Raw genomic sequence first — 26,325 nt, 5'->3', positions numbered from 1 at the left:
TATGATGCTACCCAAAGAAAGAAGTTTGTAGCATGTTTGCTCTGTGGCACTGTTCATAGTGCTACCATGCCCCAAATATGCCCTTCTTTAAATACTTTCTTTAAGCATATTTAGTATAGTAGAGGACAGTATAAGAAACAGCATTGCCATATACTTCCAGCTATGAGTTTGTCTCGTTCGTGAGTGGAGAAAGGAGGAGTACACAAAAGTCGTTTGCTTATTGCTTCAGCTCTGATGATTAACGAATTAGGAAGAAGAGCTATCATTTACTGTACATTCATAGAAGTAGAAAGAATATAAAGCACTTGAAAATATTCTATCACCCCAGGCACTGCAGAGAACTTGTATGAGACCCTAACAAGTCTCAATGGCTAGATAAAGTCTCAAGCCTTATCACTGTAATTCATGATTATTTATCTACTGAGTATTTTTATCAAAAAGGACATTTTACATTTAAATTGTGTCAGTGAATTAACATTTCCTTGGGAGAATGAATATATACTTTAAATGATATTTCAAATTTCATCATAATTCTAGACACATAACATTAGGTATATGTATTTAATTTGAATAAAACTGAAAAAAATCAATTATGAAATTAGATATTAAAGAACTCTGTAAGCAAGCTCCAGACACTCTAAACTTGAAAGTGATGGGGAAATAGAAGTATAATGGATTAGGACGTCCCTGGTGGCGCAGTGGTTAAGAATCCGCCTTCCAATGCAGGGTACATGGGTTCAAGCCCTGGTCCGGGAAGATCCCACATGCAGCGGCGCAACTAAGCCCGTGTGCCACAACTACTGAGCCTGTGCTCTAGAGCTCGCGAGTCACAACTACTGAAGCCCGTGTGCCTAGAGCCCGTGCTCCACAAACGAGAGAAGCCACCGCAATGAGAAGCCCGCGCACTGCAACGACGAGTAGCCCCTGCTCGCCGCAACTAGAAAAAGACCGCGCACAGCAACAAAGACCCAACGCAGCCAAAAATAAATAAATAAATAAATAAATAAGTTAAATGGATTAGATTAGACTGATGAATACGTCAAAGATCTCTAAACTAGCACATATGTTATCTATATCCTGGGGAGTACTGTCATTGAATATTGTACCTACTGGTCTACTTTGCATATGCAGTGGAAAGGCAGGAATAGAAAATGACAAAACTGAAACTAATAATTTATAGGAGATTGCAAAATATTTAAAAGTAATTACCTGGACTATCTTGACAGTTATCAAATTATTTTTAAAAGATTATCTTATCAAAGAATAGAAAAACATTTCTAGAGTTTTATATTTTTTAAATAATTATTTTAAAAGGAGTTTAAATATTATCCTAAATTATATACATTTGACAGTGAACCTGAAATAATGTTTAATGGCAGAATTTGTGCACTGATGCCTTTAGCAAATTTTTTAAAGTTAAAAACTAATTAAAGTAAAAGCAAATTAATAAAAATCAAATGCTTTGGGGTCACCAGCCACAGCTATTCATGAATATGACTCTGCTGAGACACTGGGAATCAATGTCATGGCATTTCTGAGATGTATTACAATTCACTTTGCACTGATTTGCAGCTAATTTCTTTCCTCTGTCACAGTGTGAACAGATATTAATAACAGTGACTGATTTGTATCGTGTTTAAGTATTTACAAATCACTCTTTAATTCATTATCTTGATTTCATTTTTACAACACAATTGTGACATAGGTAGATCAATGTGGTTTTTTACTATTGCTTTCATTTTTTTCTGATGACAAAATTAAAGCTCTTTGAAATCATGTATGTGACTTTGTCCAAGGACATATAATTAGCTAATGAAAGACGCAATTCTAGTTACAATAGTATTCAGTGTTCTTTCTACTTCACCATTCTATAAATTAGAGCTTCTCAAAAGAATCAGAAAAAGAGTCAGGATTTTTTCTTTCCCATCAATAATACTTGTAGGTATGCTCTTTTGACTTTGAGAGAAAAAAAAAAACAAACTGTTTTTTTTTAATATAAATTTATTTACAAAATAAGTACTATTAAGCTAGATTGGGGTGGGGGGTTGTTTGGGTAGGAGAATATTAAGAACCAGAGAAGGAAAGGATTGTTTTTCCTTCAAAGAAATAATAAACCCAACTGATATCCAACATTATTTTTAAAGTACTTCTTTAAAAAAATTTAAGCTCACATAAATTTATATCTTATTTCTGCTGGAGTTCATAGTTTAATTTATTACATGTTCTGAGAGAGACATCTTAGAGGAGATAAATTGTATGTCAACAGTGTGAAGCACATGGGAGAATGTTAATTTTCTGCTGTACTTAGAGATAAAATGTATCTACATCGTAGTACAGGTTATTCTAGTTCAAATCACTGACTCTCAGTTTGGTCCAAGGCCTTGGAAAGAAGACATTAGTGTCCCCAACATAAGGTATCCAGTCCAGTGGTCTGTAGTTTCAGCAGCTTCACTTACTGGACAGACTAATCCCCACTGATCTTTACACAAGGTTGATCATCTTATAGCTCATAGAAAAGAGGAGGACAGTTTCCCCTTCTCTTTGTTTATTTCAAAAAAAAAAAAAAAAAATCATCTCCATGGTGACCTTTCTAATTGGGAGAACAGATGGGGTATAGGATTTAGCAGTACTAGCTTTGAGGGAAGCCTGTTTGTGACACTCAAGTACCACTGGGCCAACTCAATCCCAAACATCCACTGTAATCACGGCCAGAGCTGCTGCCCTTCACAGCTTTCAATAACACTTGGCAGAAATGCCCTTGCCATTGACAGGTGGCAAGGCTGTTACATATTAACCAGGTGTTTTATACTTTTAACTTTCTGATAAATACAAATATAGTCATTTTTCTAAGAAAAATTACTTAAGATCTTGAGAACGAAATTCACCGAACAAGTTACTAAAAATAGAGGATGAAAGTGTTTTTATCTAGAGCTACTTCTGCTTCCCTTCTGATGATTTATGCTAACACTCTGTGGGCTCAAAATTCGCTGTGCCATAAAAGCTACATTTATCTACTTTAAGAGAATGAAATTTGGAGAGACAATGGATTAAAATAAGATACTATAAAGTTTTTGACACCTAAGTAAAAACTATAAATCCAGAGATTTTTTTCCCCATTTTTAAAAAAAACTTTCTCATTTTCTTTAGATGGTTCAAAGAACTATTTTGTGTCCCAATGATGCTAACAGTACACTATAGTTACCCAGTCCTACGGCTGGAATTCTTCAGAGAGTATTGCCAATAGCATGACCTATCTAGGGTAACCCATCACCAAGTTACTAGAAATAAACATACTAAACTGAATGCTGGAAAAAAACAACTACTTTATTCAAGACACTTCACAATATGTCCTTGCCAAAGGTTGCTTCTCTCCCCTTCTCCCCTTTACTCAGATTCTGCTCGTTTAAAATCAATACACTATAGTGCATTCATGGATGAAAGTGCTATAGGAAATCTTAGAGCTGTATAAGGGCTCAGAATGCTGCGATTAGAAGAATCCACAATTTTAATAGATGGAGCAGGGTATACTGCACTGAGAATGTGACATTTGGGCCATTACTTGAAGGAAGTGAATTCTGTAAGACATCCTGACTGGATTAATCCTTTTCCAGGTCACCCATGTTGCCTTATATCTAGAGTTCTCTGAGGATTGAAAACCCCTTATAAGCAGAATCACTGCAAACTCACTTAGTACCTAGTTCAATGCCCTGATGAAAATATTTGTCAAAGTTTATTTACAACTTTTAATAAAGAACCTGGGAAAATGCTTTTCTATATTTTGTCAAATATATTAAGGGTTCATCCACATAGCATAAATCTAAGGTGAGATAGCAAATATAAGTTTATAAACGTTCAGTGCCCAAGACTTTTACCTGTTATCTGCCAAGAAATCTGCACTATTGCCTGTCCAACCTTTTATTAACCAGAACTTTATCAACACAAATTTTATTTCTCCTAGAATTCATTAAGAAGTCATAATCAGGTGGTTTAGAGACATAAATTTAAAATTTTTTTTTTTTTTTTAAATATTTCAGCTTACGTTTTTTTTTTTTTTTTAAACTTTGGGTTTATTTATTTAATTTATTTATTTATTTATGGCTGTGTTGGGTCTTCGTTTCTGTGCGAGGGCTTTCTCTAGTTGCGGCAAGCGGGGGCCGCTCTTCATCGCGGTGCGCGGGCCTCTCACTATCGCGGCCTCTCTTGTTGCGAAGCACAGGCTCCAGACGCGCAGGCTCAGCAATTGCGGCTCACGGGCCTAGTTGCTCCGCGGCACGTAGGATCTTCCCAGACCAGGGCTCGAACCCGCGTCCCCCGCATTGGCAGGCAGACTCTCAACCACTGCGCCACCAGGGAAGCCCTAGAATTTTTAACAGTAGTCAAAAAAGTTTAAATTATATTAAACAAAAATTTTATCATTGTATTTATGCTATTTAATTCTTTGATAATATGTTAGCCTCGCATATATCATGACTGCCCTATTTTTAAATAAAACATACAATTTTAAATTTGTGCCAGATATATACACTCTTAAATTCTACCTGACTTAGTGCATGACTTTTAAAAAAATTAGTAGTTTGCTTTTTGACAGTTTTAGGTTTATAGAAAAATTGAGCTGATAGTACAGAGTTCCCATATACCTTTTCTCTGTCTCAGTTTCCCTATTTTTAACATCTTGTGTTAATGAAGTACACTTTAAAAAACTGATGGACCAATGTTGATACATTTATTATTAATTTTAGTCTGTAAGTTGCACTAGGTTCTTTCTTTTTGTTGAATAGTTTTATGGGTTTTGCCAATGCATAATGTCATTTATCCACCATTACCATAACATACAGAATAGTTTCAATGCCATAAGAATCTCCTGTGCTTCACCTATTCACTTCTCTTTCCCTCTGCTCAAACCCCTGGCAACTGTTAGTCTTTTTACTGTCTCTGTAGTTTGACCTGTTCCAAAATGTCATATAGTTGGAATCATAGAGTGAGTAGCATTTTCAGACTGGCTACTTTCACTTAACAATATGCATTTAAGGTTTCTACATATCTTTTCATGGCTTGATGGCTCATTTTGTTTCACTGCTGAATATTATTCCACTGTATGGATGTACTGTAGTTTGTTTATTTGTTCGTCTAGTAAGGGACATCTTGGCTGCTTCCTACTTTTGGCAATTAACACAAAAGCTTTTATAAATCTTCATGTGCAGCTTTTTGTGCAGTCATGTGTTTTCAACTTGGATAAATACCTAGGAGCATGATTACTGGATCATTATAGTAAGCCTATATTTAGCTTAGTAGGAAACTGCCAAACTGTCTTCCAGAGTGGTTGTACCTCTTTGCATTCCCATCAGCAATAAATGAGAGTTCTTGTTGCTCTACATCCTTGCCAGCATTTGGTATTGTCGGTGTTTTGAAGTTTAGCCATTCTAATAGGTGTGTAGTGGTAACTCATTGCTGTTTTAATTTGCAATTCCTTAATAATATATTGTGTTGAACATGTTTTCATATGCTTATTTGCCATATCTCCTTTAGTGAGGTATCTGTTCAGATTTTTTACACGTTTTTTTGTTGAATTTTTGTTTTCTTATTGTTGAGTTCTTTATATATTTTAGATACAAATCCTTTACCAGATATGTGTTTTGCAAATATTTTCCTCTAGTCTGTAGCTTGTCTTTTCATTCTTATCAGTTTCTCTTGCAGAGCAGATGTCTTTAATTTTAATGAAGTCCACTTTATCAATTTTTTATTATGTGGATCACACTTTTAGCTCTATATGTAAAAATTCATCACTAAACCCAAGGCCACTTAAATTTTTTCTTATATTACCTTCTAGAAGTTTTATAGTTTATAGTTTACATTTAGGTCTATAATTGTGAAAGGTATAAAGTCTGTGTCTAGATGGATTTTTGTTTATTTGTTGTTTTAGTTATTTGCATGTAGATGGTCAGTTGTTTTAGCACCCTTAGTTGAAAAGACTATACTTTATTCACTGAATTGCCTTTGGTCTTCTGTCAAAGATCAGTTGACTATATTTATGCATCAGTAATACAAAGAACATATCTATATGAATAAAATTATCTGCAGTCTGAAAGTGATGCCTCAGTCATGCATCTGTGCACAGGCACAGATCCACCCAGAGTTGGGAAGAACTTTTACATCCCACTTGATGTACTACAGCCTCTCTGGTCTGTTCCATTAATCTGTCTTGAAATCAGGTCATGTCATTTCCCTAACTTTGTCCTTTCACATTATTACATTGACTCTTCTTGGTTTTTTGCTCTTTGATATAAACTTTACAATCACTTTGTCAATATCCATAAAATAATTTATTAGGATTTTGATTGGTATTGCACTGAGTTGCATAGATCAAATTGTGGGGAATGGACATATTGACAATACTGAGTCCTTTAAAAGGATTGTCCTCTCTTGGAAAACAGTCAATGACTTGCCCATGAATGAATTTATCTCATTGAATAAATATTTGAGGTCCATGGTCTTGATTTTCTGACCACCCACCCTACTCTCTTTGACAATTTCTTAGTGCTATAGCCTCACCACACACACATCTACTATACCAACACTTGGGTGCTAAAATTGCTTTGTTTGCATTAAAAAAAAAAATTTAGACTTAAGCTCTCTTACTAGTATTCATTTTTCTTTCTCAACATAGTAGGTTCACACATAATCTTTTGATAACAAGTATTCTATTCTCTGATTTTAATCCTATCCATTTCCATCCTGGAATTAGAGTTATAAGATCATTTGTTATCCCAGACATGATAGCATGGAAAAAAGTAAGGTGGTGACAGAACTGGAAAACATCATCATAACGTACTTCATGCTTAAATATACTGTGAATTATTTAGCTTCTGAATTTTCATTTGAGATGAAAATGGAAGAAACAAAAAACAAGTGAGTTGCAAAAAAATCATCAAAGATATATTTTGAGTAAGGAAGTTCATTCTGCATAAATAGGGTTGGATAATAAAAAATACAACATTATGCCCTCAGTTTTTACTAAACAAAAATTGTATATTTATTGAAAAATCATTATGAAAGACATTCTAATAATGTTGAGGGACAAGATGTTCCAACTGATATCTTTATTATGTTGAGTCTTTAAAACCATGCATTCTGTACGTCTCTCCATTTATTTAGGTCTCCTTTGATGTATATCTCAGAATTTTCAGGATATATATATATATATATACATATACATATATATACACACATATATATATGTATATATACATATATATATACATATACACACATGTACATATATATAAGTATATAATGTTTATTAGATTTATATATGAGTACTTCATTTCCTTTTGAGCAATTATAAATAATATTGTGTTTTTAATTTTTTCACATATTTGATGTTAGTATATAGAAATGAGATTGATTGTTGTGTATTGATCTTGGATTCTGCAACCAACCTGAACTCACTTTTAACAGATGATGTAAGAACCATTGGATAGCTATATGCAAGAAAATGAACCTTACATCACACCACATACAAAATTAAGTTAAAATAGATCACACTCTTAAATACATCCACTAAAACTAGAAAACCTCTCAAAGAAGTCATAGCAGAGTTTTGCGACCTTGGTTTAGGCAAGATTTCCTAGGTATAACCTTGAAAACATAATCAATAAAGCAAAATATAGATGTTGGAATTCACTAAATTAAAAACTTTTGCACTTCAAAAGACACCATTAAGAAAACAAAAAGACAATTAACAGACTTAAAAAATAATTGCAAAATATATATCTGACAGAAGACTTTTATTTATCATATAAAAAGAATCCTTACAGTTTAATTGTAAATAAATCAAACAAATTTAAAGAAAAAACATGTGAATAGTCACTTCACCAAAGGAGATATACAAATGGAAAATAAGTGCACTTAAAAATTGTAAAAGATCATTCATTGTGAAAACACAAATTAACATTATAATTAGATACCACTATATATATACTAGAAAGGCTAAAATGTAAAAGATTGACAAAACTCATGTACTGGTGAGGAGGTGGAGAAACCATAACTCTTGTACATTGCAGTGAAAATTTAAACAGTACAGTATTTTGGAAATGATTTGCTAAAAACTTAAAATACACTTATGATACCACTCAACAGTTCAAATTTTAGGTTTCTAACCTAAAGAAATGAAAACATATATTCACACAAAAGTTTGAACATGGGTGTTCATAAACAGCATTAATTATGCTAGGCAAAAACTGAGGACATGAATCTACCAACTGGTGAATAGATAAAATCTGGTATATTCAAATGATAGCATCCTACTCAGTATCAAAAAGGAATGAACCACGGAGTCATGCAAAAATATGGATGAACATCAAAACGTGCTATGAGAAAGAAGTAACACAAAAGAGCAGGTGTTGTGTTATTCTACATATGTAAAATTTGTAGAAAAGGCAAAACTATGGAGGCAGAAGCAAATTAGGGGTTGCTAGGGACTAAGGGTAGATGCAGGAATTTATTACAAATCACTACTAGGGAAATTTGGGTGGTGAAGGAACTGTTTTAAATCTGTATTTGGTGACAGTTGCATAACTCCATAAATCCACGAAACTCCTTGAAATGTACATTTAAAGAAGATAAATTTCATGATATGTAAATTAGACCTCCATATGGCTATGAAAATAAGCAATACATCAGTCAAGGAAACATATATAGGAGGTAAATCTCATGTAAAAGTGTCCAGCAGAGAGACCTTCAAGATAGAGCAGGAGTAAGACATGGAGATGAACTTCCTCCCCACAAATACATCAGAAATACATGTGGAACAACACTTACAGAACACCTACAGAACACTGGCAGAAGACCTCAGACTTCCCAAAAGGCAAGAAACTCCCCACATACCTGGGCAGGGCAAAAGAAAAAAGAAAAAACAGAGACAAAAGAATAGGGATGGGACCTGCACCTTGGGGAGGGAGCTGTGAAGGAGGAAAAATTTCCACACACTAGGAAGCCGCTTCACGGGCAGAGAAGGGGGTGGTGGTGGGGAAGCTTTGGAGCCACGGAGGAGAGCACAGCAACAGGGGTGCAGAGGGCAAAGTGGAGAGATTCCCACACAGAGGATCGGTGCTGACCAGCACTCACCAGCCTGAGAGGCTTGTCTGCTCACCGGCAGGGGTGGGTGGAGGCTGGGAGCTGAGGCTCTGGCTTCGGAGGTCAGATCCCAGGGAGAAGACTGGGGTTGGCTGCATGAACACAGCCTGAGGGGGCTAGTGTGCCACAGCTAGCCGGGAGGGAGTCCGGGAAAAAGTCTGGACCTGCCTAAGAGCCAAGAGACCATTGTTTTGGGTTGTGCAAGGAGAGAGGATTCAGAGCACTGCCTAAACGAGCTCCAGAGATGGGTGTGAGCTGCAGTTATCAGTGCAGACACCAGAGATGGGCATGAGATGCTAAGGCTGCTATTGCAGCCACCAAGAAGCCTGTGTGCAAGCTCAGGTCACTATCCACACCTCCCCTCCCAGGAGCCTGTGCAACCTGCCACTGCCAGGGTCCCGTGATCCAGGAACAACTTCCCCAGGAGAACACAGAGCATGCCTCAGGCTGGTGCAACGTCACGCCAACCTCTGCCGCCACCGGCTCACCCCACATTCTGTACCCCACCCTCCCCCCAGGCCTGAGTGAGCCAGAGCCCCCTAATCAGCTGCTCCTTTAACCCTGTCCTGCCTGAGCCAAGAACAGATGCCCTCAGGCAACCTACATGCAGAGGCGGGGCCAGATCCAAAGCTGAACCCCAGGAGATGTGCGAACGAAGAAGAGAAAGGGAAATCTCTCCCAGCAGCCTCAGGAGCAGTGGATTAAATCTCCACAATCAACTTGATGTACCCTGTATCTGTGGAATACCTGAATAGACAACGAATCATCCCAGAATTGAGGGGGTGGGCTTTGGGAGCAACTGTAGACTTGGGGTTTGCTTTCTGCATCTACTTTGTTTCTGGTCTCATGTTTATCTTAGTTTAGTACTTAGAGTTTATTATCATCGGTAGATTTGTTTATTGATTTGGTTGCTCTCTTCCTTTTTTTTTTTTATATATATATTTTTTTTTCCTTTTTTTCTTTTTGTGAGTGTGTATGTGTATGCTTCTTTGTGTGATTTTGTCTCTATAGCTTTGCTTTTACCATTTGTCCTAGGGGTCTGGGCATCCTTTTTTTTTTTTTAGTATAGTTTTTAGCTCTTGTTATCTTCGGTGGATTTGTTCTTTGGTTTGGTTGCTCTCTTCTTTCTTTCTTTTTTTAATTACTTTTTAATTTTTAATAATTTTAAAAATTATTCATTTTAATAACATTTATTTTATTTTATTGTTTTCTTTCTTTCTTTCTTTCTTTCTTTCTTTCTTTCTTTCTTTCTTTCTTTCTTTCTTTCCTTCCTTCTTTCTTTCTGCCTTTTCTTATGAGCCTTGTGCTGACAGGGTCTTCGTGCTCCAGCCAGGTGTCAGGCCTGTGCCTCTGATGTGGGAGAGCTGAGTTCAGGTCACTGGTCCACCAGAGACCCCCCAGTTCCATGTAATATCAAACGGCAAAAGCTCTTCTTGAGATCTCCATCTCAGCGCTAACCTAGCTCCACTCAATGACCAGCAAGCTACAGTGCTGGACACCCTGTGCCAAACAACTAGCAAGACAGGAACACAACCCCACACATTAGCACAGAGGCTGCTTAAAATCATAATAAGATCACAGACACTCCAAAACACACCACAGGTTATGGTCCTGCCCACCAGAAAGACAAGATCCATCCTTATTCATGAGAACACAGGCACTAGTTCCCTCCACCAGGAAGCCTACACAACCCACTGAACCAACCTTAGCCACTGGGGGCAGACACCAAAAACAACGGGAACTATGAACCTGCAGCCTGCAAAAAGGGACCCCAAACACAGTAAGTTAAGCAAAATGAGAAGACAGAGAAACACACAGCAGATCAAGGAGCAAGGTAAAAACCCACCAGACCAAACAAATGAAGAGGAAATAGGCAGTCTACCCAAAAAGAATTCAGAGTAATGATAGTAAAGATATCGAAAATCTTGGAAATAGAATGGAAAAAATACAAGAAACGTTTAACAAGGACCTAGAAGAACTAAAGAGCACACAAACAGTGATGAACAACACAATAAATGAAATTAAAAGTTCACTAGAAGGAACCAATAGCAGAATAACTGAGGCAGAAGAACAGATAAGTGATCTGGAAGATAAAATAGTGGAAATAACTACCACAAAGCAGAATAAAGAAAAAAGAATGGAAAGAATTAAGGACAATCTCAGAGTTCCCTGGGACAACATGAAATGCAACATTTGAATTATAAGGGTCACAGAAGAAGAAGGGAAAAAGAAAGGGACTGAGAAAATATTTGAAAAGATTATAGTTGAAAACTTCCCTAATATGGGAAAGGAAGTAGTCAGTCAATTCCAGGAAGCGCAGAGAGTCCCATACAGGAGAAATCCAAGGGCTAACACACCAAGACACATATTAATCAAAATATCAAAAATTAAATATAAAGAAAAAATATTAAAAGCAGCAAGGGAAAAACAACAAAAAACATACAAGGGAATCCCCATAAGGTTAACAGCTGATCTTTCAGCAGAAACTCTGCAAGGCAGAAGGGAGTAGGAGGACACATTTAAAGTGATGAAAGGGAAAAACCTACAAGCAAGATTACTCTACCCAGCAAGGATCTCATTCAGATTGGACAGAGAGATTAAAACCTTTACAGACAAGCAAAAGCTAAGAGGATTCAGCACCACCAAACCAGCTTGACAACAAATGCTAAAGGAACTTCTCTAGGCAGGAAAAAAAAGAGAAGGAAAAGACCTACAATAACAAACCCAAAACAATTAAGATAATGGTAATAGGAACATACATAACGATAATTACCTTAAATGTAGATGGATTAAAAGCTCCAACCAAAAGACATAGACTGGCTGAAGGATACAAAAACAAGACCCATATATATGCTGTCTACAAGAGACCCACTTCAGACCTAGGGACACATACAGATGGAAAGTGAGGGGATGGAAAAAGATATTCCATGCAAATGGAAATCAAAAGAAAGCTGGGGTAACAATTCACATATCAGACAAAATAGACTTTAAAATAAAGACTATTACAAGAGACAAAGAAGTACACTACATAATAATCAAGGGATCAATCCAAGAAGAAGATATAACAATTGTAAATATATATGCCGCCAACAGAGGAGCACCTCAATACATAAGGCAAATGCTAACAGACATAAAAGGAGAAATTGACAGTAACCCAGTCATAGTAGGGGAATTTAATGCACCATTTTCACCAATGGACAGATCATCCAAAATGAAAATAAATAAGGAAACACAGGCTTTAAATGATACATTAAACAAGATGGACTTAACTGATATTTATAGGACATTCCACCCAAAAACAACAGAATACACTTTCTTCTCAAGTGCTCATGGAACATTCTCCAGAATAGATCAGATCTTGGGTCACAAATCAAGCCTTGGTAAATTTAAGAAAATTGAAATCATATAAAGTATCTTTTCCGACCACAATGCTATGAGACTAGATATCAATTACAGGAAAAAAATCTGTTAAAAGACAAACACATTGAGGCTAAACAATACACTATTAAATAATCAAGAGATCACTGAAGGAATCAAAGAGGAAATCGAAAGATGCCTAGAAACAAATGACAATGAAAACATGATGCCCCAAAACCTACGGGATGCAGCAAACGCAGTTCTAAGAGGGAAGTTTATAGCAATACAATCCTACCTCAAGAAACAAGAAACATCTCAAATAAACAACCTAACCTTATACCTAAAGCAATTAGAGAAAGAAGAACAAAAAACCCTCAATGTTAACAGGAGGAAAGAAATCATAAAGGTCAGATCAGAAATGAAAAAGAAATGAAGGAAAGAATAGCAAAGATCAATAAACCTAAAAGCTGGTTCTTTGAGAAGATAAACAAAATTGATAAACCATTATTCAGACTCATCAAGAAAAAAAGGGAGAAGACTCAAATCAATAGAATTAGAAATGAAAAAGAAGTAACAACTGACACTGCAGAAATACAAAGGATCATGAGAGATTACTGCAAGCAACTATTTACCAATAAAATGGACAACCTGGAAGAAATGGACAATTCTTAGAAAAGTACAACCTTCCAAGACTGAGCCAGGAAGAAATAGAAAATATAAAGAGACCAATCACAAGCACTGAAATTGAAACAGTGATTAAAAATCTTCCAACAAACAGAAGTCCAGGACCAGATGGCTTCACAGGCGAATTCTATCAAACATTTAGAGAAGAGCTAACACCCATCCTTCTCAAACTCTTCCAAATTATAGCAGAGGGAGGAACACTCCCAAATTCATTCTACGAGGCCACCATCACCCTGATACCAAAACCAGACAAAGATGTCACAAAGAAAGAAAACTACAGGCCAATATCACTGATGAACATAGGTGCAAAAATCCTTAACAAAATACTAGCAAAGAGAATCCAACAGCACATTAAAAGGATCACACACCATGATCTAGTGGGGTTTATCCCAGGAATGCAAGCATTCTTCAATATATGCAAATTAATCAATGTGATAAATCATATTAACAGACTGAAGGTGAAAAACCATATGATCATCTCAATAGACCCAGAAAAAGCTTTTGACAAAACTTAACACCCATTTATGATAAAAAACCCTCCAGAAAGTAGGCATAGAGGGAACTTACCTCAACATAATAAAGGCCATATATGACAAACCCACAGCTAACATCGTTCTCCATGGTGGAAAACTGAAACCATTTCCTCTAAGATCAGGAATAAGACAATGTTGTCCACTCTAACCACTATTATTCAACATAGTTTTGGAAGTTTTAGCCACAGCAATCAGAGAAGAAAAAGAAATAAAAGGAAACCAAATCGGAAAAGAAGTAAAGCTGTCACTGTTTGCAGATGACATGATACTATACATAGAGAATCCTAAAGATGCTACCAGAAAACTGCTAGAGCTAATGACTGAATTTGGTAAAGTAGCAGAATACAAAATTAATACACAGAAATATCTTGCATTCCTATACACTGATGAAAATCTGAAAGGGAAATTAAGGAAACACTCCCATTTACCATTGCAACAAAAAGAATAAAATACCGAGGACTAAACCTACATAGGGAGACCAAAGACCTGTATGCAGAAAACTATAAGACACTGATGAAAGAATTTAAAGATGATTCAAACAGATGGAGAGATATACCATGTTCTTGGATTGGAAGAATCAACATTGTGAAGATGACTATACTACCCAAAGCAATCTACAGATTCAATGCAATCCCTATCAAACTACCAATGGCATTTTTCACAGAACTAGAACAAAAAATGTCACAATTTGTATGGAAACACAAAACACCCCAAATAGCTAAAGCAATCTTGAGGAAGAAAAACAGAGCTGGAGGAATCAGGTTCCCTGACTTCAGACTATACTACAAAGCTACATTAATCAAGACAGTATGGTACTTGTACAAAAACAGAAATATAGATCAATGGAAAAGGATAGAAAGCCCAGAGATAAACCCACGCACATATGGTCACCTTATTTTTGATAAAGGAGGCAAGAATATACAATGGAGAAAAGACAGCCTCTTCAATAAGTGGTGCTGGGAAAACTGGACAGTTACATGTGAAAAAATGAAATTAGAACATTCCCTAACACCATACACAAAAATAAACTCAAAATGGATTAAAGACCTAAGTGTAAGGCCAGACACTATCAAACTCTTAGAGGAAAACATAGGCAAAACCCTCTGTTACATAAACCACAGCAAGATCCTTTTTCACCCACCTCCTAGAGAAATGGAAATAAAAACAACAATAAACAAATGGGACCAAATGAAGCTTAAAAGCTTTTGCACAGCAAAGGAAACCATAAACAAGACAAAAAGACAACCCTCAGAATGGGAGAAAATATTTGCAAATGAAGCAACTGACAAAGGATTCATATCCAAAATATACAAGCAGCTCATGTAGCTCAATATCAAAAAAACAAACAACTCAATCCAAAAATGGGCAGAAGACCTAAATAGACATTTCTCCAAAGAAGATATACAGATTGCCAACAAGCACATGAAAGGATGCTCAACATCACTAATCATTAGAGAAATGCAAATCAAAACTACAATGAGGTATCACCTCACACCTGTCAGAATGGCTATCATCAAAAAATCTGCAAACAATAAATGCTTGAGAGGATGTGGAGAAAAGGGAACTCTCTTGCACTGTTGGTGGGAATGTAAATTGATACAGCCACTATGGAGAACAGTATGGAGGTTCCTTAAAAAACTAAAAATAAAACTACCATACGACCCAGAAATCCCACTACTGGGCATATACAGTGAGAAAACCATAAAAAAAGAGTCCTGTACCACAATGTTCATTGCAGCTCTATTTACAGTAGCCAGGACCTGGAAGCATCCTAAGTGTCCATCAACAGATGAATGGATAAAGAAGATGTGTACATATATACAATGGAATATTATTCAGCCATAAAAAGAAACGAAATTGAGTTATTTGTAGTGAGGAGGATGGACTTAGAGTTTGTTATACAGAATGAAGTAAGTCAGAAAGAGAAGAACAAATACCATATGCTAACACATATATATGGAATCTAAAAAAAAAAAAAAAATGGTTCTGACAAACCTAGGGGCAGAACAGGCATAAAGATGCAGACGTAGAGAATGGATTTGAGGACACGGGTAAGGGGAAGGGTAAGCTGGGATAAAGTGAGAGAATGGCATGGACATATAGACACTACCAAATGTAAAATAGATAGCTAGTGGGAAGCAGCTGCATAGCACAGGGAGATCAGCTCTGTGCTTTGTGACCACCTAGAGGGCTGGAATAGGGAGGATGGGAGGAAGACGCAAGAGGGAGATCTGGGGATATATGTATATGTATAACTGATTCACTTTGTTATAAAACAGAAACTAACACACCACTGTAAAGCAATTATACCCCAATAAATATGTTTAAAAAAATGTGTCCAATAAATGACAAATCAAAACTCATTGTAGTGATTAACTCTAACGAAGGTATGGAGGGGAACTCAATCAGTGAGGGAGGACAGAGAACTTCTCAGATACTGTCATGATAAATTGTATTAATTAACCTGATTGATGAATCAATGGATATTAATTATAAAATGTTAAGTCGTGTGTGTTTGTATATACTTCAAAATATTGATGTGTTATTTTTCACATTAAAATATTATATTAAGTTGTGCTACATATTATAATAATGCTATACACAAACTTCTTTAAAAGCTTCTAGAATAAAACAACTGACTTCCTGAAATAGAGGAGAACTTGCATTAAATCATTTGTTACAAAACAATATGTAGGTTATGTGACACTTTATCAGGCAAGTTGGATTCTCTGATGTCCCTTTCCCTCAATTTACCATTTCACTGATGGTTAAATATTTATGTCTTTCAGCATTTTTTTCAACACATAAAATTGAAACATGACAAGTAATAAAGCTATAGAATTTTGCAATCAATATTTCAAAAAATGTGTTCTGTGTGACACTTGTTCTATCAAATGTAAGCTGATTGATTAAAAGGTGATTAAGGAAAGCTAAATAGATTTTTCTTCTGTAAGCTTTCTTACAGCCTGCATTATACAAATATAAATCAAGAACATGAATAGGAGGGTGGGCAGGAAGTTTGATTCGCAAGCTTATGTATCTACCAACCTTTTCTCAAAGAGTGTCTCACAGAACAAATGCTCTCAAAACGCAGATTGAGATACACACTGTTGGATGAGCATTCATGATTCACATTCTCCCGATTTTGCAAACTGAAATTTCAGACATCGCTGTCACTATTAACTACAAACTTTAATAGAAAAATTAATGTCTGTCTATCAGGTTTATAAAGATTATTTCTCCTTTAATACTTATTCTCAATTTTCTTTTCCTTGTCAGTAAGTTAGGAAACACATTCATTATTGGTATTCTTATTTTACTTCTTTTCCACCTAAATGTTAAGTGTCATATTAATGATGTTACATTGCATTTTCAGTAGTAACTAGTAATTTTAGCGATGGTTTGTTCTCCATGGACAACTAGTGGTTGACTAGCTAGACTACTAAACTAGAGGTTTTATTTTCTTTTATAACAAACAGTATCTCTATATATGAAAAGAGCTGCCACAGTCAAAACCTTATCTCAGCTATACATTTTTAAAACAGATTCTCTGGCAAGTGAAACAAGGCTCTTTCTACCCTGGTAGATATTTTATTAATAGGTCTGCATTCTCACAACCTGTGACTCTCCACTAGCCTGTATATACAGACTCATATGTGCGCACACACTAACACACCTGCCTATTTCTGTAATCACAGCACATCCCCCAAACAAGAGTAATGTTTGTGGGCTTTTTAAAAATATATTTCTGTTTACTAGTATTTGCTTACCTGGGAAAATATTGAACATTGTGTAGTTGACATCATATTGGAAAGCCTTATATGCACATAAATGACCACTAGAAACATTAAAGATCAGTGAGCACTAAAGACACACAATTAACAATTCAAAACAAATTTTGAGGTATCTTTCTGCTTTTATGATGTACAAACTAGTAACAGAAATCTCAGTTATTTGCTTTGAGAGACTTAAATATACTGTCTGTTCTTCAGTCTTTGATAAGTCCTTTACACGGTAGTAGTAAATACCTAATTGTGCTAATTCTAAATTACTCTTTGGCACATTGCCAGGTAGACTGCCAGGGCTCTTTTTGATGGAACAGCATATTCTGAACTGGTTTCTGTAAAGCTTCTAATTGACTTTGATATGAATTATGCCTCCTCTAATTTGAATCTCAATCAAATAGAAAATGTTATATTGAATTTGAATGTAATTAGGCTGAATTCAGTAATGGATTCCAAGACTGTTGATTTAAATATTGAGTAATCCTGTGAGTGGTCATCAATACATTCACAGTTTAATATATTCAGATTTTGTTGAACCTAAATATGTCTATATATGTTTCAATTCTTGCATTTTCACATATTATATGCCACAATAAATTAAGAAAAAAAAGGAAAAAACCCAAATACCCATAAAGAACATGGAATGCCTAACTATATTCTTAAACATTATCAAAGCCACATCTATTTCTGGAACTTAATATTGCAGGAATAAAATAGTGAAATTTTAGATGATGGGTATTAATATTCTGTAATTCTTGAGGCATGCAGTAAAGAGTCAACAAGTGAATTGAGATCTATATTCTTAATCCCAGATGCTTTGTTTACAGTAACAGTTTGGAACTATGCCCTTTCCTCCTCCACTTCCAACTCTAAGCTACTTACCTCCCTTAAGACAGAAAGCTGTGAAATCTACACAGTGCCAGCAATAAGCCACATAGACACCTCTGTTGAGAATCTGAAGTGGGAACTGGCATGGGTTTCCTCCTCCATAGTCTGGAAAATATAACAAAGAGCTGTGAGAGAGGCCGGGAGCTCAAAATGGAGTAAGAGAGGGGGTAGTGAATCCTCAGAATCTGGCTTCCTTGGATTGGTGAACATGGAAAAGGAGAGATAATACTTAGAGAAAAAACTGTGGTGATGGTTCCACAACCATGTAAATACACTGAAAGCCATTGAAGTTTATTCTTTAATTAGGTGAATTGTAGGGTATGTGAATTACATCTCAATAAAGCTAGATAAAAATAAATAACGTTAAGGTTATTTGTACTATTTCAGATATTAGATGCAAAAGAAAGTTTCCCATTTCATATCACAACCCAGTTTAAATCTAACATAAAACTTAACAAAGAATTTAAAAAAATAGTTAAAGCTCATGTCACTTATGATAATGGGTGAAAATGTATAAACTAATAAAAGCAAGTAAAATCCAGTTATTTATTAAGATAATAACACCTTGTAACAAAGCAGGAAATTTAAGGAGGATGATGATAAGAAATCCTTTAACCTAATCCATAACATCATAAAATTAAACGAACAAATCAGGTTAATTAACACATCCATCACCTCACATAGTTACCTTTTGTGTGTGCGTGTGTGGTAAGAGCACTAAAGTCTACTCTGCTAGGAAAGTTCAAGTATACGGCACAGTATTATTAACTACAGTCATCATGCTGTACATTAGATCCCCAGAGCTCTGTTACTTTAAGACTTCTTACAAAAATATTCTTGAATAATCCATAGAAAGTTCTTTAGAATATTCTTTTTTTAAGTGGTTGATTTTAATAATTAAAAATATAAAGTAGTCACTGACATGGAAAACAAACTTATGGTTACCAAAGGTGATGCATAAATTAGGAATATGGGACTGACAGATACACACTACCGTATATAAAATGGATTAAAATACATGTATAAAGTAGTTATCTCTGGCAAATTCTGGATCAACATCCTGAGAATTTTCTGTTAATTCCATAATGTCTGCATGAGTTTAGTCATTTTAACAGTGTACCTTGCCTCAGTCAGTAGTTTATACCTAAAGTTTCTGATGGTGATCTTTTAATACAGGGAATAACTAATTATGAAAAAAGAACAAAATTATGTAAATATATCAGCAGGATGATGAGAAAACCTATAAAATTTAGCAGTAAAAATACAATAATAATAATACACAAGTGACATGGAATTAGAAAGAAAATAATTCAATAATAATTATTTACCAAAAAAACAAAAATGTTTTCTGATATGGTTAACAGTAAAACCATTTCAGTTTTAAAGACAGGAATTTCATGGAGATGCTAACTAATATGATAATTAATTACAAATTTCTTTGAAGTTTTGGCAAAAGCAATACGAATGAAAAATAAAATAACGTATTTACATTAGAATAGGAGAAATAATTTTTTTTGTTTGTAGATTCTATAATTCCGTACTTAGAAAGACACACTTGTAAAAGATCCAAAATTCACTAGAATTAGTTAGATGGTAAAGACAATTGAACATAATAGTAAAAATATAAGTATGTTTTTCCACTTTGGCTGAAAAAAGCTAGAAATAAACATCACAAAAATCCATTTAAAGTAGTAACAAAATTATAAAATATGAAAAATAACAATTTAACTGCTGAGATAGAAAACATTTATAAAGATAGTATCTGATTAAAAAACTTAAAATTAGATATGAATAAAATAAAAGACACACTCCATTTAAAAACATGAATATAAATAAAATTCATAAGATAATAAATAAAATTCACAAGATTTATAAGTTTATTTAGAGTTCTGATTCTGGCAATGGCAGAATCCCTTAAAAAAAAAAAAAAAAAAATATATATATATATATATATATATATATATATATATATATATATATATATACTGCAGATAAAATAGAGAAACAAACAACAAAAAAACTACTTGATGGTACCAGATGATACCAGAAGCAGACAGAAACTGGAGAGACATAAACTTTGAAAGAACAAAACCACTAGATGAGAAACATTTTATACTGCTTTTCTTCCTGGGAAACTCCCTAGTTTTTATAGGACACTGACAGAGACCCTTATATCAGATCCCTTGACATAAAACATTAGTATATAACACTTGTGGAAGTTGTATTCAGTTGGAAAATGGTGCAAGCACACTCACCTCCAATACACATACATGGCAAAGGACTTGTATCAACTATATGTGAAAAACCCTTAAAACTTAATAAGCAGAATAACAGCCCAGTTATAAATGGGCAAAAATTTGAACAGACTGTCCACAAATGCAATCAATATACAAATGTCCACTAAGATCATGCAATGATATTCACCATCAATAGTCATCAGGGGAGTGCAAATAGAAATCTCAGTAAGATACCACTACTCATCCACTGTAATGACTAAAATTAAAAAGAGCAACATTAACTTTCATACATACCTGGTAGCAATATGAAATGGTAGAACCACTTTGGAAAACTATTTGGCATTTTTTAATAATGTAAATATGCATCAACCATATGACCCAGCAATTCCAATCCTAGATTTACCTAAGAGAAATAAAAGCATATGTCCAGACAAAGACTTGTAGGTGAATGTTCATAGCAGCTTTATTCATAACAACCCCAAACTGGAAACAATGTAAATGCCTATTAACAAGTGAATGGATAAAAAGCATTATGGCATATCCTTACATTGGAACACAACTACTAATAAAAAGTAACACACTATTTATTCACAGAAGATGTATGACTATCACAAGCAGTATGCTGAATAAAAGAAGTCAGACACAAAGGGCAAAATTAATTTATAATGGCAGTAAACATATTAATGACTAACCAGGGCAGGGTGTGTTTGGGGAGATTTGTTGACTGTAACAAGGGAATTTCAGGGGAACATAGAAATGTTCTGTATATTGATTGTTTATACAAGTGTATATATTTGTCCAAATTTATCAAAGTGCTCCCTTAAAACAGTGCCCATTATTATGTAATTTATATCTCAATAAAAAAAGAATGTAATAAATAGCAATATGCCTCCCATTCATTGCCTGTAACTCCCTATATTCTGTAAACTGCCTTATTTTTACAATAGCTCTGATCTGACATGTAATTTTTACTTATTTACTTATAATGTCTCCACCACTATAATATAAGCACCTCAAAGTCACGGATTTTTGTTTGAATTCCGTAATTGAGAATAGCCTGACTCTCTAAATATTTTTAGAATAAATATTTGTTTAATGTAAATTTTATTTCTCCTCCTTTAATGTCATTTCCTAAGAGGAAGGTAGCTGAGCAGATATTTTAGAATAACAAAAATATCTGTGCATAATATCCATGATTATAAAATATATCACACACAAAATTTTGCATTTAAAACTAAAAGAACATTTAATTAAACTGAACTATTTTGACAGTTCCTTTCCTTGCTTAAACACCAATGGGGTTATCTAGTCACATCTCAAAACTGGAATCTTTTTTGTGGAATCCATGTAATCTAAAGCCAATTTCACAATTCAGTCAAAGTTAGCATTAAGAAATGGTAACAAGGTAGTTGATATTAGAACTTCTGTGAATGTTATTTTTTGACTGACTCTACTTCACTTTATCAACTTAATCTTCTATATTCCTCCTTCTCTCAGATTTTCAAGAGGAAAACAGAAAGAGACTCTACTCTGATGGAATAGAAATAGAAAAGACCTGTTGGTGAAGTTTGAGGACAGATTTGTGACTTTCATTTCCAGGAACTCAAGAGGCAAGACAGCCACAAAAATAAGTACTTTCTTTCAAAATTCCTTTCCTAATCAGAGGGTGTAGTTATGGCACCCATTAAAGCACAGTTTTGCAAGCACAGAATTGTTGAATCTCTTAGCAGAACTGACTTTACAAATCACCTACTCAAATCCATTATGACTTTGCTTATTCCTGAAATATTACAAGCCCTGCAAAAATACCTCCAAACTGAGGTTCTCATGCAGAAAGGATCACTGCCCAAAGCATTGGAATGAGCTGTTAGTTTCAAACTACTCAGGAAATAAATGCATTGCCAACAGAAGTTATGACCTGGCATTAATTAATTAAAATAAAACTATTTTTCAGTTTGCTGTGTCTTAGAAAGAGTTGACGTTTGATGTACACAGTCTGAAGTAACAATATAAGAAAACTTGTATTTCTTGCAATGAAATAAAAAGATAATTCTTATATGGGTTAAATGCTTTTTTGTGAAAGCATTCATTAGTCTTTCTCATGCTGTAGGTACCTGGTGTGCCCAGAGATCAATCAAATGTCTTGGGGAAAATGAATACACTATAGATACTAGACCCCTTATAATTAAAGACAAAGAGGAGGTATTTCTATAGTCTTTTCAAAATGTGACTTTAATGCTAAGAAAGGGAACTCTTAAACTGCAACTGATAAGGAAGAGTCAAACCTCTCTCCCTAGAATCAATTCTTCCTAAACTCCCAGGAAGAAAGATTTTTAAGGGGAATTGGCATTGGCTAGCCAGCAGTCCTCACAAGCCCGGCAGAGGCCCCATTTACAGTGAAATATGTGAAGAACTGATTTTTCAGTGAGGACTGAAAGGAGACATTCTGTGAGGAGATGATCTTTTACAGAAGGTGATTGCCTAGGAGAATAATATGAATCCCGTGTGGGAATTACAATATGTTTCTTCCAGAGGAAAGAAACCACATTTTCCTCAATCTCTGACGAGTTTCCTATGCTGAATCATATAATGTGAACAGACATCTTGCATTACTCAAAACAACTCTTGAGTTTTGAAATCCATCTTGCTTCATTTAATATGCATTTCATTTGTTGCTGGATTCGACATCTTTTCTTTCCTTTTACCTCCTTCTTAGTGTTTCCTTCTTGTTTTTGCTTTCACTCCTTTTGCATGTATTTTTACTTATCAAAAAATAGTCTTCTGACCTCTCATAGCTCTCCTTTACACCAGAATGTTTATAGCTAATTTCCATCCAATTTTCCTGATTGCTCCTGCTTCTCTGAATTCACCAATTCAATTTGACTGTTTTCTGCATCTTTCCAACTCCAGTATAATAAAGGAACCCTACTGGGGACTAATGTTTTTCTTTTTTCTCAAGCCGCAATACAGCATACTCCAGGCTACCTCTCATTTGCGTCTGAGGACTTCAGAAACCTGGTCTTTAGAGGTTTATACACCTGTATTCATAGACTTTGTTGGAAAATAATTACAAGACCCCTGCTCCCTCACCTTCAGGATTGGCACCATTACCCATCCATTTGCCTCCACCAGACACACTGCTTCCTGCCAAATAATTCACATGCTTCTCTCTTCTTCTTTCACAGATTTATTTCAATCCCTCATCTTCTCTCTCTTGGGCATAACATTTCTCTTCCTCTATATTCATCTCTTTCTAATCTTTCAAACTGACCTCAGAGTGATGTAATATCCCAGTCTTATTTCATTATACAAACATGTTAAGTGAATATTTATATCCAGAATAAATCTTTAAACCTCTGCACCATATCCAAGCGACTTTGATTGGAAACCTACCCAAGGCTTGCTTTAACTCCTTACATTTATTTTCCAACAATAAACTATTTCAATATCAGGAACTATGTTAGTTCTCCCATGTCTTTTTGCCTGTCCTCTTCTTTCTGCCTAGAGTGCTCTGCCCTTGACTCTTTCCTCTCCTCAGTTCTACTCATCCTTTCAATCCTATCTTACATAATACCTTCTATGTGAAGTCTTTCTTTAAGCCCCAGGAAGATTTACCCACTTTCTCATGCTGTACATAAATGCAGAGTCATTATCAAACACAACTTAAAGTTGATTAAATCTTATCTTTTAAAAATAATATTGCAGGACATCCTGTTCTAAAAACAACAATTTCTCATTAAGAATTTCCTGTGGATAAATACACACTTATGACAATCCTAAAGGACCTTAAGATTTGGAATCCTATTTTCTTATAATCATCCAATTATCTGATTAATCTACCAGACTGTACCTGCCTAAAAATATGGACAAAATTGAACAAGTTTGTGTTGTTATCATTGTAAAAATTTTCAATGTAGTTGTGATATTTACTTTTGGTTTAAAATAAATCTAAGAGCCAGATTGGATTTCCAGTGTGCTACTGGTATTTTCATCAGTAACATCATCTACATTCCTTCGATGACTGTTCCTACACAAGAAACATAGTGTACACTATGAATAAACCATTTATACATATAATTCAAATGCATGATTGTTAGCTTGTAGATAGTTTCAAAAACCTGAAACTCTTTCAACAGACGTAAAGGAAAGATGATTTTCCAAGAGAAGGTTGTAAAAGTTGTCAATGAGAAACTGAGAAAGGTCAAGGGAGAATGAATTCTCTTACACTTAGTCTGATGGTAGGTCCCTGAAAAGGTTAAACTTGAGATTAGTCTGATGGTAGGTTCCTGAAAAGGTTAAACTTGAGATGAGTCACTGATTTTCTAACTTGATAATAGTGAAGGAATGTATGAAACAACTTTGTGTCCTCCCTTCACTCTCTGCTTCCCCTGACCCAAAGGCACACAGCTGTGCATTTCTAGAGCTTTTTTATTAAATTATATTACTGGACTTCCCTGGTGGTCCAGTGGTTAAGACTCCACGCTTCCACTGCAGGGGACATGGGTTCCGTCCCTGATCGGGGAAGATCCACATGCCACGTGGTGTGGCCAGAAAACAAATACATAAATAAAAATAAAAATTATATTACTAATTGTATTACTAGCTGAATATAGTGGAAAAAACACAGAACTATTAACTAGGGCACATGAATTCTAGTCCCATATCTGCTATTTACCAGTTCTGTGACCTTGACCAGGTGAATTATACTTAATCTTCTTGGTTTTCTTTCTCCCTCAAATGAAGATGAGGTTTGCCCTTTCTCTACAGAATCCTCATGAGGAACAAATGTAATGGCCCCAGCTTACTTTGTAAATGCCAGAGCACTACACCAATGTCAGGACTTATTATTATTTATGTGCCTGGTTAGCTCTCATCATCTTCCCCCAGCCTTTCCCTCCTCCTTTGTGCCTCTGTTAAAGACATCACTCTCCATCCACCACCTGCAGGCTGAAAACACGAGCCATTGTTATGTGTCCCCTGCATCAGTTCAGCCATCACTCCCTTTGATTAGGCCTAAACCCTGTCTATCTAGTTGTTCCTCTCTTGCTTCTTTCTACTCCCAAGCCAAAGCTTTTGCAGGCCTCATCATTTTCCTGAAAGGCTATTGGATGATCTTTTTTCTTTTCTTCCAATTCATTGTCAAAAGCGGTTGAAATTCTTTTCTACAACTACAGATTTCTATCAGATAACACACAAACTCCTCAGGGAGGCATTCAAAGCCCAACAGAGTTTTATCGTTTTCATCCATTCCTATCCTATATGTGTTTATGGGAAGTTCCAGTAACCAATGCCCACATCTTCCATACATCATACCCACCGCAGTCAAACTTTTCTGCATTAACTCAAACTATCCAGTCACCTTGGGATGCCTGTGTCCCTCCACCACTTACATATGAATGCCCTTCATCTCTTAAGCCCTATTTTATATCCCTTCTTCAAACTTTCTGCCGGCTCTCTAGTTGTAACAGGTCTCGCCCTTCCTTTCTTCTGAATAGTCTCTGTATTCATTATCTATTGGTGTGTCAAACATAACTCCAAGAATTACCAGCTTAAAATAGCTAACATTTATTACTATCTCACACAGTTTCCGAGGGTCAGGAATTGAGGAGCAACTTAGGTGGCTACTTATACTTCAGGGTGTCTCCTGAAGTTACAGTCAAGTAGTCGACCAGGGCTGTTGTCATCTCAAGACTTAACTGGGGCTGAACA

Source organism: Eschrichtius robustus, chromosome 9, assembly GCF_028021215.1.
Source record: "Eschrichtius robustus isolate mEscRob2 chromosome 9, mEscRob2.pri, whole genome shotgun sequence".
Taxonomy (NCBI): domain Eukaryota; kingdom Metazoa; phylum Chordata; class Mammalia; order Artiodactyla; family Eschrichtiidae; genus Eschrichtius; species Eschrichtius robustus.
Note: the sequence above shows the minus strand (reverse complement) of the source record.